Genomic DNA, 15381 nt, shown 5'->3' with positions numbered 1-15381 from the left:
GGAATCCTGACTGGAGCCGAAGGCAGTCACTGAGCCACCCAGGCACCCCTGCACTGCCATGTTTACTGTAGCATTATTCACAGCAACCAAGATAAGCAAACAGCCTAAGTGTCCACCAATGGATGAACGGGTAAAACAAATGTGGTATGTACACACAATGGTATATATTCAGCCATGAGAAAGAAGGAACGCCTGCCATTTGCAAAAACATGGGTGGACTTTGAGGGTGGGCTTTGTGAGATGAGCCAGGCAAAGACAACTGTGGCATGATGTCATTCATTTGTGGACTCTAAAAAAGCCAAACTCACGGGAATAGAGTAGAATGGTGGTTACCGGAGGCTGGAGGGGGGACCCAGGGAGATGTTGTTAAAGGGTTGTTAGAAGATGAGTAAAATCTGGAGATCTGATGCCCAGCACAGTCATCACAGTCAACAATGCCATGTCATACACTTTCAAAACTGCTAAGGAACTAGACCTTAAATGTTCTCACCACAAAAAAAGAAATGATAATTATGTGATGCAACAGAGGTGTTAGCTAAAGCTAAGGTGGTAATCGTAACAATATATAAATGTATCAAATCAACATGTTGTGCACCTTGCACAATATTATACGTCAATTATAGCTCAATAAAAATTGTTAAAGTAAAATGAAAAGAAAATGGCAAGAAGCAGGAGTCATGCTGTTAATAGTTTTATTTGTACCTCTTGTTCCACCCCCCAGCCCCAGTCGGGACAGGAGCCATTCAGGGATAAAGTGTGACCACAGGAAACTAGTCAATCTACCCAGAGAGCCTCAACCCCAAGTGCCTGCAGACGCCTAGCGATTTTCCCATCAAAATCCAAAATGAATAATTTCCTTTAAACAGTGCAAGATTCTTTCCAAATCAAAACACAGCACTGCTCTAGGCAAAAACCTACAGATATTTTCATGTTCCCTCAGCGAACATACAGATCAGCTTTATGATGCTCTTGAAGCTATACATGCTATGAAGGTTTTGGACTGACCTACGTTGTATCGTGCAGGAGAAAACAACCTATCATCTGAACACCCAGAATAGTAAACTACGGCCCTTCTGTAATTTGACATTGCTTACTTACATTTCAACACTGCGGGGGTGTCCTAGGCACAATTATGATTTTGAAGAAGAAATGAAGTCCTATCTTCATGAGGTAGTACTCAGTACTACTTACACGAGACTGTGAGAAAAACCCTTCAAACACTTTTTTTTTTTTTAAATCTAGACACTCCAATGGAAGTCGCAAACATCCATATGACTAACAACCACACTAACTACTTGGTGTTAACTCAGTTCATTTTCTCTCCTGCTACCATCAGAACAGGAGGGCAAGAATGATTTACACCCAGACCTATCACCAACAGAGCATTCCTTTTGTTTGGTTTCACAGAACTACTTCTTCACTTCAAGTGAATATCCACAATCTACTTTTGGAGAGGGTGTGCTGGGGACGGTGTCAGTATATGTGTGAACACAGATGGTTAAGACTACTTATAAACAGAAGGCATGCTACTTAACATTTTCTTATTTTTCTCCCACAGGGCTAACAATTCATATTAACATAAGCAGAGTAAATCTCTGCATATACACACTCAAATAAAGTCCGAAGAGCTCAAGAAGAGGATGTTGGAGAAGAAAAACTTCGTATTTCTAAATACAAATGGATAGATTTCCCCCACAGATTAATTCAGGTAACTGATAAACAACAAAGACCAATTTTCTACAAAATCATTTAAAGGCCTATGGGTGGCAGGGGGGAGATACAAAACTATCCACTAGCTTGCTTAATTTGAAAAATAATTTCACCCATAAATATTTGTAAAGAATAGTTTACACTTGGTTGTTGGTACCATGGAAGGAGAAGATGGAGAGGTGAATCAGAAGTGTCAGAGAATTCTCTCAGCTGGATGAGAGGCCCAGTTTCAACCTTCTACTCATTTCCAGTCTCACAGTCCTCCATCAATCAGGCAAGACAAAGAAACTCTCAGAGGTTCTTAAATACAAGAGACAGGGATAAAGTCCTGTCCTGATTTTTTTCCAGCATCTGTACATTTAACGGTCATTTATTTCATCATTTAAAAAACAAAACAAAACAAGCTGCCGCTGCCCAGCAGATAGAAGGGAACTAAATCACATTTCCTCACCTTACTTTTTCTACACGATGGAAAAACACTCTGAATGTAACCTCTCTCCCCCTAGCCTCCCCCTACCAAATAGCACCCTGTTCTTAGATTCATTCTATTAAAATAAATTGAAGACATAATTTTGTACGAAAGATCTAAGCAGATGACCACCTTGCAGCTTCCACTTACAAATGACTGGGACTAGAAAGAGGAATGATCTGGCTGAAATCAGAATGCAAATTTGGAACACAGTTTTAACTTTTACATGTATATGCAAGTTTTTGTTAGCACAAGGAAGTTGGAAATCCTTCACAAAGCAAATTTTTAACAGACTGAAGCATATAACATAGTTTGTTTCGACTTAATGATCACCTGATACCATGGAAAAAAGAGAATAGAGCATCTAGAGTTTATCGCCTTTCAATTAGGAAATGAGGCAGCCCTGAGAAAGCCTTACTCATCAAATACCACGGAGCAAAACAGTGTCCAGGCAGCTAACAGGATAGTGATTAAGGAAAAAGCAACCACAAATACAAGGCAGGGCTGTTCAACTTCAGACAACCCTCATATTTTGAGACAGACTTCAAAATAAATCATTACTGTGTTTAGTTTTTGCCCTGTTGCAAGTAAGTTAGTCTGCTAACCAGTATTTTGAAAACATTCTTCTAGAAGTCAAGTCAATACTCAACTTGTGATAACATCTGTTGGAAATGTTTAAAGCACAATCTTCCTCCTGTCATTAATGTCTCAAGGACCAAGCTTAGTACGTTTAAAAGAGGATGTTTCAAAAAGAGTGGGAAATATTAACAAAGTCCTGAGCATTTAGTGTCCAAATCTAAAAGTAAATTCTGGTGAGTCCCTTATAGAACAATCTCCTCAGCAATGGTCCTTCACAGGTCTTGCTTCAGAGAGATGTGCGTATGTCATGTATCCACTAATGGATGAAAACTGCCATAACTATAATACAGTTCAAAGGTAAGCAGTATTGAAATCAAGAACAAGGCAAGTACAAAATAGTATGTATGACTCCGTGATATATGCATTTCTTTGAGTGGGTACATGTTCATAGAAAAATTAGCAAGATACACACCAAATATCAATTGCTGTGTGGCAGCATTACAGGTGCATTTTGCGTTTTAATTTTTTTGTTTTGTTTTTTATACTTTTGTATTCTTTGCACTGATTTTAAAAGCTTCTGACGTTTCCATAAATATTGTTTATCTTTAAAAATGATTTTTAAGGGGCGCCTGGGTGGCTCAGTGGGTTAAATCCTCTGCCTTCAGCTCAGGTCATGATCTCAGGGTCCTGGGATGGAGTCCTGCATCGGGCTCTCTGCTCGGCGGGGAGCCTGCTTCCCTTCCTCTCTCTCTGCCTGCCTCTCTGCCTAGTTGTGATCTCTGTCTGTTAAATAAATAAATAAAATCTTTTTAAAAAATGATTTTTTAAAAAAAAGTCATAAAGAAGAAGAAAATGACATTTAGAACAGGCCTCTGTAACTATCACAAGCCAATCAAACTACTAGAGGGTACTACTCAGAATCTAAGCTATAGTAGAATCTTTTCTTTTCCCCTTAGAATGTATAAAGTATTGGCAGTTCAAGAGTCTTAAATGTTTTGTAGGCTTGTAGGTCACCTGGTTCATAAAAATTGAAATGTATAAAACAAATATTATAACCTAAATAATAAAACTACCCCAAACTATCATGTAATAGTGTAAAAAATATGGAGATGATTCTAGGCTGTCATAGACTAGAATGCTGCTGGTTCTTGGAAAAGTTAGGTAACCTAAAACAAAATGTTTTTTAAAAATATTCATGATATCTCAATAAAGTCTTTTTTAAAAAAACATTACGAAATATAAAATACAGAGTGAAAGTATCTTTTATATTCAATTCTCCAGAAATAACAGCTTTTAGTAGTACGGTGGGTACTCCTGGGGATGTTTTTGTAAACGTAGTCTAATAAACATGTGTGCACACAGGCGCACACACACACACGCACAATTTTTAAGCAAAAAGTGAATCATACTATCTACACAGGTTTGCAACTTTCTTTTTTAAAAATATGACTCTCTTACGTGGCTTTCCATGCCAGAATACATAGATCTACATACTTCTAAACAGTTAGGGATGGCTGGATGGATCACTGGATTAAGCAGTTAAACATCTGCCTTCGGCTCAGGTCATAATCCAGGGACCCTGGGACTGAGCCTGGCATTGGGATCTCTGCTCAGTGGGTAGTCAGTTTCTCCCTCTGCCCCTCCCCTCTGTCGATGCTCTCTCTCTGGCTCTCTCAAATAAATAAATAAAATCTTTTAAAAAATACTCTTAAACAGGTATATGGTATTCCGGCAAAGAATACCCTTAATGATATATTTATGCCAGTGTGTCTATAGGATATATTTCTAGTTGAATTTCTGGGTCAAAAGGGTATGTGACCATTTTAGGTTCTAGTCTTTTAAAATTGCCCTCCAGATCTAGAAGCAAAGATACTCAGTAGCAGTGATCATACCTAGTACCCAGATCTTGGGTTTCCAATTACCATTCTCCAGTAAAAGGAACCAGGGCCCTTTAGAGAAGTAGTTGATTCCAGAGCCAAGGCAGGAAAAATGCCAGCTGAACCTCGTATCTTCTGGTGCCAGAAAGTAAGGAAGTGCTTAAAAAAAAAAAGATGGGGATGTGCCAAAGGGACACAGGGGCCAACCCAAAAGAGCTCTCAGTGGTCAAAGCTGGAACAATGTGAACAACAATATAAATGATAGTATTAAATTATATCCAAAAGAATAAAGTAAATATCCATGAGTCCACACAAATACAAATAAATGATTGACCAAATAAATAAGTATAGGAGGGAGAAGGGACAAAACTTCCTTATATAAGTTCTAATTAATAAATGTGGAAGGAATAAAGGAAATAGAAAATCTCCATTCAAACACTACAGTAAAGTCCTGGGTGTCTCAGTCAGTTAAGCGTCTGCCTGCAGCTCAGGTCATGATCCCAGGGTCCTGGGATCAAGCCCCACATCAGGCTCCCTGCTCAGCAGGGAGTCTGCTTCTCCCTCTGCCCCTCCCCCTGCTCATGCTCTCTCTCTCTTTCTCAAGTAAACAAAATATTTAAAAAAAGCAGCACTACAGTAATAATTGGCTGCACACAAAATCCACTGATGGATGCTAACACTGGTGAGTGGAAGTTTAAAGTTGAAACTGGATATATACATGGTCCCAAAATACCACCTCCAAATATATATTAATACAATATAATAAAGTATTTATAATACCTATTAACTACAAAGGAAAAAATGATAACTTTACTGTGGAGAAACACAATTGAGATCACCTTAACCAGGTGGTCAAGATTACCATCACCAATTACAGGGCACACGAACATCACATACCTCCGACAGGACACACTGAGAAGAACACAACACAGCTTTTCTATGGTGTTCTTGCCCAAATTACATCATCTTGAGCTACCAAGAAAGAACATCAGGTAAACCCAAATTAGGGGCATTCAACAAAGTCCTGAATATTCTTCAAAGCTGTTAAGGTCACAAAAGATAAACACTGAGGAGTTGTCATGGAAGAGACTAAGGAGGGGTAGAGAGTCTTAAGTTACAGGAAATCAGTCAAAGATAAATACTATATGATTTCACTCATATGTGGAGTTTCAAAAACAAAACAAGCAAAGGGGGAAAAAAGAGAAACAGAAAGACCAACCAAGAAATAGACTTCTAACTCTAGAGAACAAACTGATGGTTACCAGAGGGGAGGTCGGTGAGGCGCTGGGTGAAACAGGTGATAGGGATTAAGGAGGACACTTATGATGAGCACCATGTGATGAAGGAAGTGTGAAATTATTATATGGTACACCTGGAAGTAATATAACACTGTATGTTAACTGGAATTAAAATAAAAACTTAAACTTAAAAAAAAAGGAAGAGACTAAGGAGACATAATAACTAAATGTAATGTGAGAGCCTAGATTAGATCCTGGAACAGAAAAAAGATGTTAGTAGAAACACTGATTAAATCTGAATAAAGTCTTGGGGTGCCTGGGTGGCTCAGTGGGTTAAGCCTCTGCCTTCAGCTCAGGTCATGATCTCAGGGTCCTGGGATGGAGCCCCGCGTCGGGCTGTCTGCTCGGCGGCGAGCCTGCTTCCCCCTCTCTCTCTGCCTGCCTCTCTGCCTACTTGTGATCTCTATCTGTCAAATAAATACTTGAAATCTTTAAAAAAAATTTTAAAAATCTGAATAAAGTCTGTAGTTTAGTTAATAGCATTATATCAATATTAATTTCTTAGTTTTAATTAATTATACTATAGTTATGTAAAATAGTAACACAGGGGGAGCTAGGTGAAGAGCCCATTGATATGATGTACTATCCTTGCAACTCTTCTGTAAAAGTCTAAAGTTTATTCCCATCCCCCCAAAATTTTAATGACCTCTAAAAGAGAAGAAACTATTTCACATTCCCACCAAAATTAACATGCCCATCTCAGGGCACCTGGGTGGCTCAGTCTGTTGAGTGATTTCAACTCAGGTCATGATCTCAGGGTCCTAGTGAGCAGGCTTGAGGATTATTTCGCTTCCTCTCCCTCTTACCCCCATCCCCATGCACTTGTGTGTGCTCTCTCTCTCTCAAATAAATCTTTTAAAAATATATGCCCATATCTCCATATCCCCTCCAACAATGAAGTGAATCCTACCAAAACCACTTTTTTTATATTTTTCAATGAATATATTAAAATGTTTCACTATATCTAAATTTATTTTCCCTTTTTAAAGATTTTATTTATTTGACACAGAGAGAGACACAGCGAGAAAGGGACTACAAGCAGGGGGATGGGGGAGGGAGAAGCAGGCTTCCCGCTGAGCAGGGAGCCCGGGTTCGGGGCTCGATCCCAGGACCCTGAGATCATGACCCGAGACAAAGGCAGCGGCTTTAACCCACTGAGCCACCCAGGCGCCCCATGTATCTAAATTTCTTATATGAAAGAATATGAATCCAGTAACTTTGCCCATTTTTTCACTTGATTATTCATATTTTCTTGGTGATTCATAAGAGCCCTTTGTATATTAAGGAAATAGACCCTTTTTCTGACATATTACAGATACTGTTCCTGGTATAGATTTTCTCTTTTTGGGGGCCAAATATTGGTTTTTATGTTTTAAGTAATAACACGTACCAGTAGTCTCCTTTGTGGCTTCTGGGTCATCTTCCCTCCTCGAGATTTAAAAACCTCCCTCATATTTCCTAGAAGTGTGATTACCAAGTCAAAGATAGACTGGGTGATGGTGGGGAGTGTGGGAAAACTCTTGATATATACCTATAAAATTACTTTCCAGAAAGGCTGCACCTATCTATACTCCCATCAGCAGCATTAAATATTTTACTATAAAATAAATCTTTTAATTGAATAAGAAAAATATCTACCTTACCTATATCCTACCCAAAAGAAATCACTTACCACCTTGGGGAAAAAAAGCTGACATTCTCTGAAATTCTCCTGTGTCAAAGATTTTATGCATGCCCTTCTTTATATCCAGAATTCTGCTCAAAAGCCAGCTTTTCTGGGATATCTTCACTGATACCTTGAGCTAACATGTCTTGTCTTCTTTTGAACTTTTATAGCTCTTCCCTAAAAGCTTGAAACTTGTAATACATTACCCAAATGGGCATCATCTCTTTGCCTTCCACTCAGGTGACAAGAAGGATTTTGAAGGGAGGGCATTTCAGAAGTTAGTTGTATTATTTATAAATTTATCTTAATCACTTATCTAAACAGTAAGCTCATTTGGGAAAAGGACTGCATCCTATTATCTCTGTATCCCACATGGGCTTGGAAATAGCATCAAATATTGGTTGGAATGGATAGGAGAAATAATCTAACACTTCTCAGAGAATACAGCTGGTTGAAGTCATTATTTTTTCCTTCACAATTAACATCAGCCTTCATTTTATCTGTGACCGTTTTTTAATTTATTGAAAAATAGATTGAACCATAGTTGACAAAGTGTTATATGAGTTTCAGGTGTGCAACATAGTAGTTTGACAATTCTGTACTATTTTTAGTATATAAAAATATATACTGTTAATACATATATTAATGGTATAGAAAATATATATGACATATGATATATATTACATATATTAATAGTATATAAAAATATACTATTTTTAAACTAGAATTTCTGTTTACATTATCATCTTTGGCAGATATCTGGGGAAAACATTTACACCAAAAAATTACGATTATATTTTAGAATGATGATAATCAATGTTAGCCAAACAGAAAGTCCTTTGTTCTACTCATAACTCAAAGATTATTCTTTAACTATTTTTTTTAAAAAGATTTTATTTATTTGAGAGAGAGAGAACCCGAGAGGAGAGAGGTCAGAGGGAGAAGCAGACTCCCCACCGAGCAGGGAGCCCAATGCAGAACTCGATCCCGAAACTCTAGGATCAGGACCTGAGCTGAAGGCAGTTGCTCAACCAACTGAGCCACTTAGCGCCCACTCAAAGATTATTCTTGTCACTACTGGAAGAACATATCACTTGTATATCCATGACAACAATGAATATTTCCTCGTGTAGTTAAATCTGCAGTATTCTGCGGTAGTTTCTTTGTTTTGCTTTCTCAGTTCTGAAGCAATGCTTATGTATGCTATGCTACACCCAAGCTTGAAGACAGAGTCTAGTTGCAATCCCAACAGAAATACTCCCAACTTTAGTATTAGGTTACCACCCATTTTGTTATGTAAATGCTTCCCTTATCATTAGTATCTTTACACACACACACACACACACACACATCCCTACACACATTTAGTTTTACCATTAGTATGGTAAAATATACATTAATACATATTATACACACATACATATGTAAATTGTGTATATAAAAATAACAAGTACCTAACCTACAATGTAAGTACTATGCTTCACCTGGGACAGGAAAATAAACTAGACGTATATGAAAGTTGTACACTTTCAGAGCTAAAATGGGCTCTAAGATGGGAGTAGTGAACTAGTCTCCGAAAGGAAACTCTTCTCCCTCTCTCCCCTCCCAATGACTACAGGAACTAAAATAGGATCTACTTTCTAGAACATTAGGAAAACATTTTATCTGCTTCTTTATGAGAAACAAACTGAGGGTTTTGGTGGGGGCAGTTGGGTGAGCCTGGTAGTGGGTATTAAGGAGGGCACGTATTGCATGGAGCACTGGGTGTGGTGCATCAACAATCTTGGAACACTGAAAAAAATGATAGAATTAAATTTAAAAAAAGAATTAAGAATTTCTTTATAATCAGTATTGATTAGTTTTACTCTTAAGATGAATATAAAAATACCAGAAAACAGGGGTGCCTGGCTGACTCGGTGGGAGGAGCGTGTGACTCTTGATCTCAGGGTCATGAGTTCAAGCTCCACACTGGGTGTAGAGATTACTAAAAAAAATAAATAATTTTTTAAAAATAGAATATTAGAAAACAGCAAAAAAAAAAAAAAAAGTGCACTGTCCCTATCCCTTCTGTTTCGTAGGATTAAATTAACAACAGCATCAAGAGGGAAAATTCTCTTTAAAAATTCTTGATGTATCATCACATTTAAATAAGAATTTTCTAAGTCACAAACATCAATAAATCCTACTTGTAAGGTCTGCGTAAGGTATAGCTTTGCCATTATGAAACAACCACTGGGAGGAAGACGGTTTTAATAGATGAAAATTGCTGTCACACTGGTGATTCCTGACTTGGGACCAACAATTTCATGACACCGATTTTTAAACATTTTGGCCAAATAGATTATATCATATCAAACACTGGACTTACTAAATCCCTTTCTTCCAAGTTTACTCAAGAAATGTATTGATACATGGATGGTTCTGAATTTATAGGGCTTCCATTTAAATACTAAGGATCTGAACAATACTTGGAGTGCTTGTTGCTTTAAGAAAGTACTCCTGTGTGATGACCAAAACTTCCCAAACTCCACGTGATTTTTGCCAGAGGTTACATTTTGTTTTTAAAGATAACAAAAGCATGGTTCTTAATAAATGCCCAGAAAGGTCTAAGAAATGATAAGCACTCATGGAGCAATAATTTTAGGAGAAAAAAACTAGAACTTACCCCTCAAGTTGTGATTGATAAACTGCTTGAGAGAGGAAAAATGTATTTTTAGAAGCACAGACTCTTGAAGCTAAAACATGGCCTGTTTCGATGGTTCTCGAAGTATCCTGGGCTACCAGTTCCTTGCAGTACTGCTGTTAATATTACATTCCCACCTTCAGTTACCAGGAATAGTTTTTTTTACTAGAACAGCAATGCGTGGAAGTTCCATCAAAAGGAGTGCCAATTAAGAATCAAGAAATCACTCAGTCCTGCCAAATATACACACAAAAGCACTTTATATACTGTTGATAGAAGTGTAAACTGGTACAAGCCTCACAGGAAGCAATTTGGAGATATACATCAAGAGTTCTTATATCATAACTCCCCACCTAATAATTTCATTTTCTACTTCTAGGAATATCCTAAGGAACTAATCAGAGATGCACACACACACACACACACACATAGATAAGAGTCATCACTGCTATAAAGGGAACAGAAAACCTAGAACAAATTTCACATGCCCAAACGGAGATTGGTGAAATAATGATGCATCCATACGATCACATGCTACACAGTCATCAAACGCAGCACTGCCAAAGAATATTCAAGGATACAGGAAAATGTTCAAGATACGCACAGCTTAATTGGCTTGAGAGGTGACTTAAAGAACAATAGCAACTTCCTCAGATATAGGCAGGCTACAAGTTAAAATGTTAACCCCTAGTTTGGAGAATTATCGGGGATTTTTAATTTTATCCTTACATTTTTCCTACACTTCCTGAAACTCCTTCAGTGAACATATTAGTTTCATCATTTAATAAATCAGTTGGAAATAGAGCATCAGTCTTTCAGTTCATTCTAGTGTTTGTGTATGTTGGTAGGTGACAATGAATACGGCCCCCAAGGCACTTGACACTACTCAAGTGACAGAGGGACACTGTAAAAGGAGCCAAAAGTCAACTTCAACTGCACTACGGGAAGATTAGACACTTCTGTTTCTTTTTTTTTTTTAAGATTTTATTTATTTGACAGAGAGAGGTCACAAGTAGGCAGAGAGGCGGGCAGAGTGTGTGGGGAAGGAAGCAGGCTCCCTGCTGAGCAGAGAGCCCAATGCGGGACTCAATCCCAGGACGCCAAGATCATGACCTGAGCCAAAGACAGAGGTTTAACCCATTGAGCCACCCAGGCGCCCGACACTTCTGTTTCTAAACTAGTCTCAAAGTAAAAGAAACTTTGTTTGCTCATGCAATATAATCTGTGAAGCCGGGCACGTGAGTGGCTCAGTCGGTGAAGCATCTGCCTTAGGCTCAGGTCACGATCCCGGGGTCCTGGGATCAAGCCCCAAGTTGGGCTCCCTGCTCAGCAGGGAGTCTGCTTCTCTCTCTCCCTCTGCTGCTCCCTCTGCTTCTACTCTCTCTCTCCCTCTCTCTCTCTCTCTCTCTGACAAATTAATAAATAAAATATTTTTAAAAATCTATGACACAAAATAAAATAGTTTCTTTTTTCTTGCTATAACTACAACGTTAAAGTTTTCCCAAAGTTAACTGTCCTTGTGGTCCCCTATGCCAAAACGCGACTAAGAAAAATTGACTACTACTGCCAAGTGAATAGAGGATATCAAAAAGCCAGACAATCATGAGGGGCTCCACACAGATTGAAATACAAATAATTTCTTGAGGGCCCAGAGTTCCACTCATTTATTCTATTACAACAAACAGGAACTCAAATGTCAGATGATATCTGCATAAGATTTAATAGGCACCTCATACTTGCCAACTCTTCTGCCTCACGAGGAAAAGATTTTTCATCTGACCAGAATCAGTACCCTAGGAGTAATAAAGGCCTTCCCTCAGAAAAAGTATCACAAGCAAAAGGTACCTGATGTGTATCATTTCTTTGTCTTCCACTTGGGTGGTAAGAAGGATTTTGAAGGGAGGGCATTTCAGAAGTTAATTTTCCATCAATATCCACTTGTTTACAATCTCAACTCTGGGACCAACTACTCTGAACTTGGAAGTATATCCTCTTACCCAAGACTGTCTAGCTTCAGACATTCCAATCCACTGTAATATCACATTACAAATGTGTACTAGCTTCAAAAAGGAGTAGGCAGGAAAGGCTGAATCATTTCTTTCCCTCAAAGTTTTCACTTCAAAATGTTTTGGGTAACAGTAAAGTATCATTAAGTAATCTTACTTCCTGTAAGGCCCCAGACAGCTATGAGCATGTCCTGTAATAACCTCAACAGGGCCCAGCAGCACAGAGTTCACGACACTAAAAATTATCCAAAGAACCCAGCTGATTGATATATATACAATTCCACCACAACATGCAATAATACATCTATTTGAAAATTAATGTTTTACTCCAAAGTCAAGAAAAGTTGATCTGTGGCTGCTGGTTAATTCAACTGGGTTGAGCCAGTGAGTCCAAAGCTAATCTCACAAATTTGATCCCATATGAACTGGTTAAAATGATGGTGATCACACTTGCCAGTTTGCCAAAGTCTTTCCCCTGGTTTACCTGTTGGTCCAGTGTAATTATTGTCAGAGTCCCCACCCTTTTTTTTGGCGAAACGTCCTTCATGATGACTCTAGTGATAACCCTAACTCTGTCCCACAAAGGAACAAGGCAAGAATGTATGGCTACATCAGCAAAGCCAACATTCACTCTAGACAGAAATACTAACTCTTGATTGAATCCACCGTCATATGCAAATAGGCAAGTAAATGAAAGTACAAGCCTCGTGCTATTAAACACACAAACATATACACACACATAATTCTTCATTCCACCTGTTTCAACAATGCAAAATTATGACAACCTTAGTTTACATACAACTGAATCTTTATAATCCAACTTCTAAAATCTAAATTAAAACCTTAATTGAGGGGTGTTTGGGTGGCTCAGTAGGTTAAGCATCCGATTCTTGGTTTCGGTTCCTGTCGTGATCTCATGGGTAGTGACATGGAGCCCAGGGTTGGGCTCCGTGCTCAGCAGGGAGTCTGCTTAAAGATTCTTTCCTTCTACCCCTTCCCCTACTGGAGCAACTCTCTCTCTCTCTAAAAGAAATAAAACCTTAAAAAAAAACCTTAATTGAAAAATTCAAACTGAAGTCAATTCCTCAATTTACAAAATACATACATGTATTTGTAAGTACATAAAAAGATAAATCAAATCCACTATAAGAAAATATCTCCATTTATAGGTCTTCAATTTATACAACTTTTAAAGACTGTAATCCTATTTAAGAAGTTGTATTTACCCAGTGTACCTAGGTGGCTCAGTTGGTTAAGTGACCAACTCTTGATTTCAGCTCAGGTCATGATCCCAAGATCATGAGACAGCCCAGCGCCAGGTTCCATGCTCAGTGTGGAGTCTCGAGATTCTCTTCCTCCTCTTCTTCTGCCCCTCCCCCTCCCCCTGCTTACATGCACATGTGTTCTCTAAATAAATAAATAAATTTATTTATTTATTTATTTTTTAAAAAGTTGTGTTTACCCTTTAACTAACTGAAAGGTCAGAGAGGAAGATATTGCCAAATTAACTTTAGCAATCAGGCAAAAATTCCAGCCTTGCAGGAAATACTGTTACTTATCTTTAACACACACACACACACACACACACTCAAAACACTAACTGAAACTTCCCATCTATGATTTTCTGGAAAATACGGGTTAGCAACCTTAGAGTTGCATATCAAATGAAGTATCTGATGTCCAATCAATGACAAAGTACCAGCGCAAACCAGAGAGTTTCTGGGCTACCCCAGATGCTATAAGCTTAAGGAATTTTTCACATATTTATAAATTCTAGCTCTTGGAATAGTCTGCGTCTAGTACAGCCTAACATTGTTTACTAAGAAAAACTGTATTTAATTTGGCCAATCCTAAGAAAAGACCACAGATTTAACAGGATAAGGTCCTATGCTTCATCGAAGGCTAAAGAACCACACAATGAAGCTCCAGTCTAACCCAGTGCCCTGCTGAGAGACCGTCTACCACAGAAGTTAGGAGCCAAAACACTGGAGCCAGATGGCCTTGGTCCAGCTCTTGGCTGTGCCCCTTACTAGCACTGGGTGACCTCCAGCAGGCTATTTAACCTCTTTAATTCATTTGCCACAGCTCTAAAATGGAGGGAATATTATTACTTCCTGTTGAAAGGACTTTTGTGAGGCTTAAATTGAGCTGATCTCAGGGCTCTAGCCATTATAAACTTCTTTTAGTTTCTCAAAAGCACCAAGCTTAATCTCTCACCTCTGAGTCTAGCACACGCTTTTTCTTCTGCCAAGAACATTCTCTTCTCCCTTTCCCTGGCTTCCTTTACGTCTTGGTTAAAATGGCACTTCGAAAAAGCCTTCCTTGACCTCGCCATGTTACATCAGGTGCCTCTGCTTTTTGCTCTGTGGGCACGCATACAGCAAGGCACTTAAACTTGTTCAGGTTGCTGTTCCCTTGCTGGACTGGCAAGCTCCTTACTGGCAGAGGCCATGTCTGTCTTGACTCCCACTATAATCCCCAGAACCTAGCACAGTGCAGGAACACTGTAGGTGCTTACCAAACAGCTTTTGAACAAACAAAGAATGAATTAAACCAGTAATACTAAGCAGAAAGGAAACCAAAAAGTCATTTCCAAGTTAAATCTTTCACTCTGAGGTGGACATGCATGCCTCTTCCAATCTGAGCTGTATAAAAGGGCTTCGCTTGGGGCACCTGGGTGGCTCAGTGGGTTAAGCCTCTGCCTTCAGCTCAGGTCATGATCTCAGGGTCCTGGGATGGAGCCCCGCTTCGGGCTCTCTGCTCAGCGGGGAGCCTGCTTCCCTTCCTCTCTCTCTGCCTGCCTCTCTGCCTACTTGTGATCTCTCTCTCTGTGTCAAATAAATAAATAATATCTTTTTAAAAAAAAAAAAGGCTTCCCTCTCCCATAACTGAGAAGTTGAAAATTAAACGTGACAAGTGTCATATTCTGACAGGATACAAACTCGATGCCCTTGTGGGGTAGGAATCATGACTTCATAAGCAGAGCAAATAACATTCTGTTCGGTGTGTTACTTACTATTTCATGTCTCATGTTCCAAAGCCTTTATTTAAATAAGGATGATCACAGCAAAATTACATGACTAGTGTATCTCC

At 38.7% G+C, this 15381-nt stretch overlaps 1 protein-coding gene across 8 annotated transcripts in view; it reads right to left on the bottom strand.

Moving 5' to 3' along the window:
* The window catches only part of ACSL4 (acyl-CoA synthetase long chain family member 4), an 81795-nt gene that overhangs the window by 50163 nt on the left and 16251 nt on the right, over positions 1-15381 (bottom strand). For 4 of the 8 annotated variants that reach the window (XM_047715537.1, XM_047715546.1, XM_047715543.1 and 1 more), the window contains exon 2: positions 5533-5607. The exons of the other annotated variants lie outside the window; for them this stretch is intronic. The gene's annotated coding sequence lies outside the window, so the exon portion shown is untranslated. The remainder of the gene's footprint in view (positions 1-5532; positions 5608-15381) is intronic. 8 annotated transcript variants of the gene reach the window in all.

This window comes from Lutra lutra, chromosome X, assembly GCF_902655055.1.
Source record: "Lutra lutra chromosome X, mLutLut1.2, whole genome shotgun sequence".
NCBI lineage: Eukaryota > Metazoa > Chordata > Mammalia > Carnivora > Mustelidae > Lutra > Lutra lutra.
Note: the sequence above shows the minus strand (reverse complement) of the source record. Positions and strands in the feature narration are given on the sequence as shown.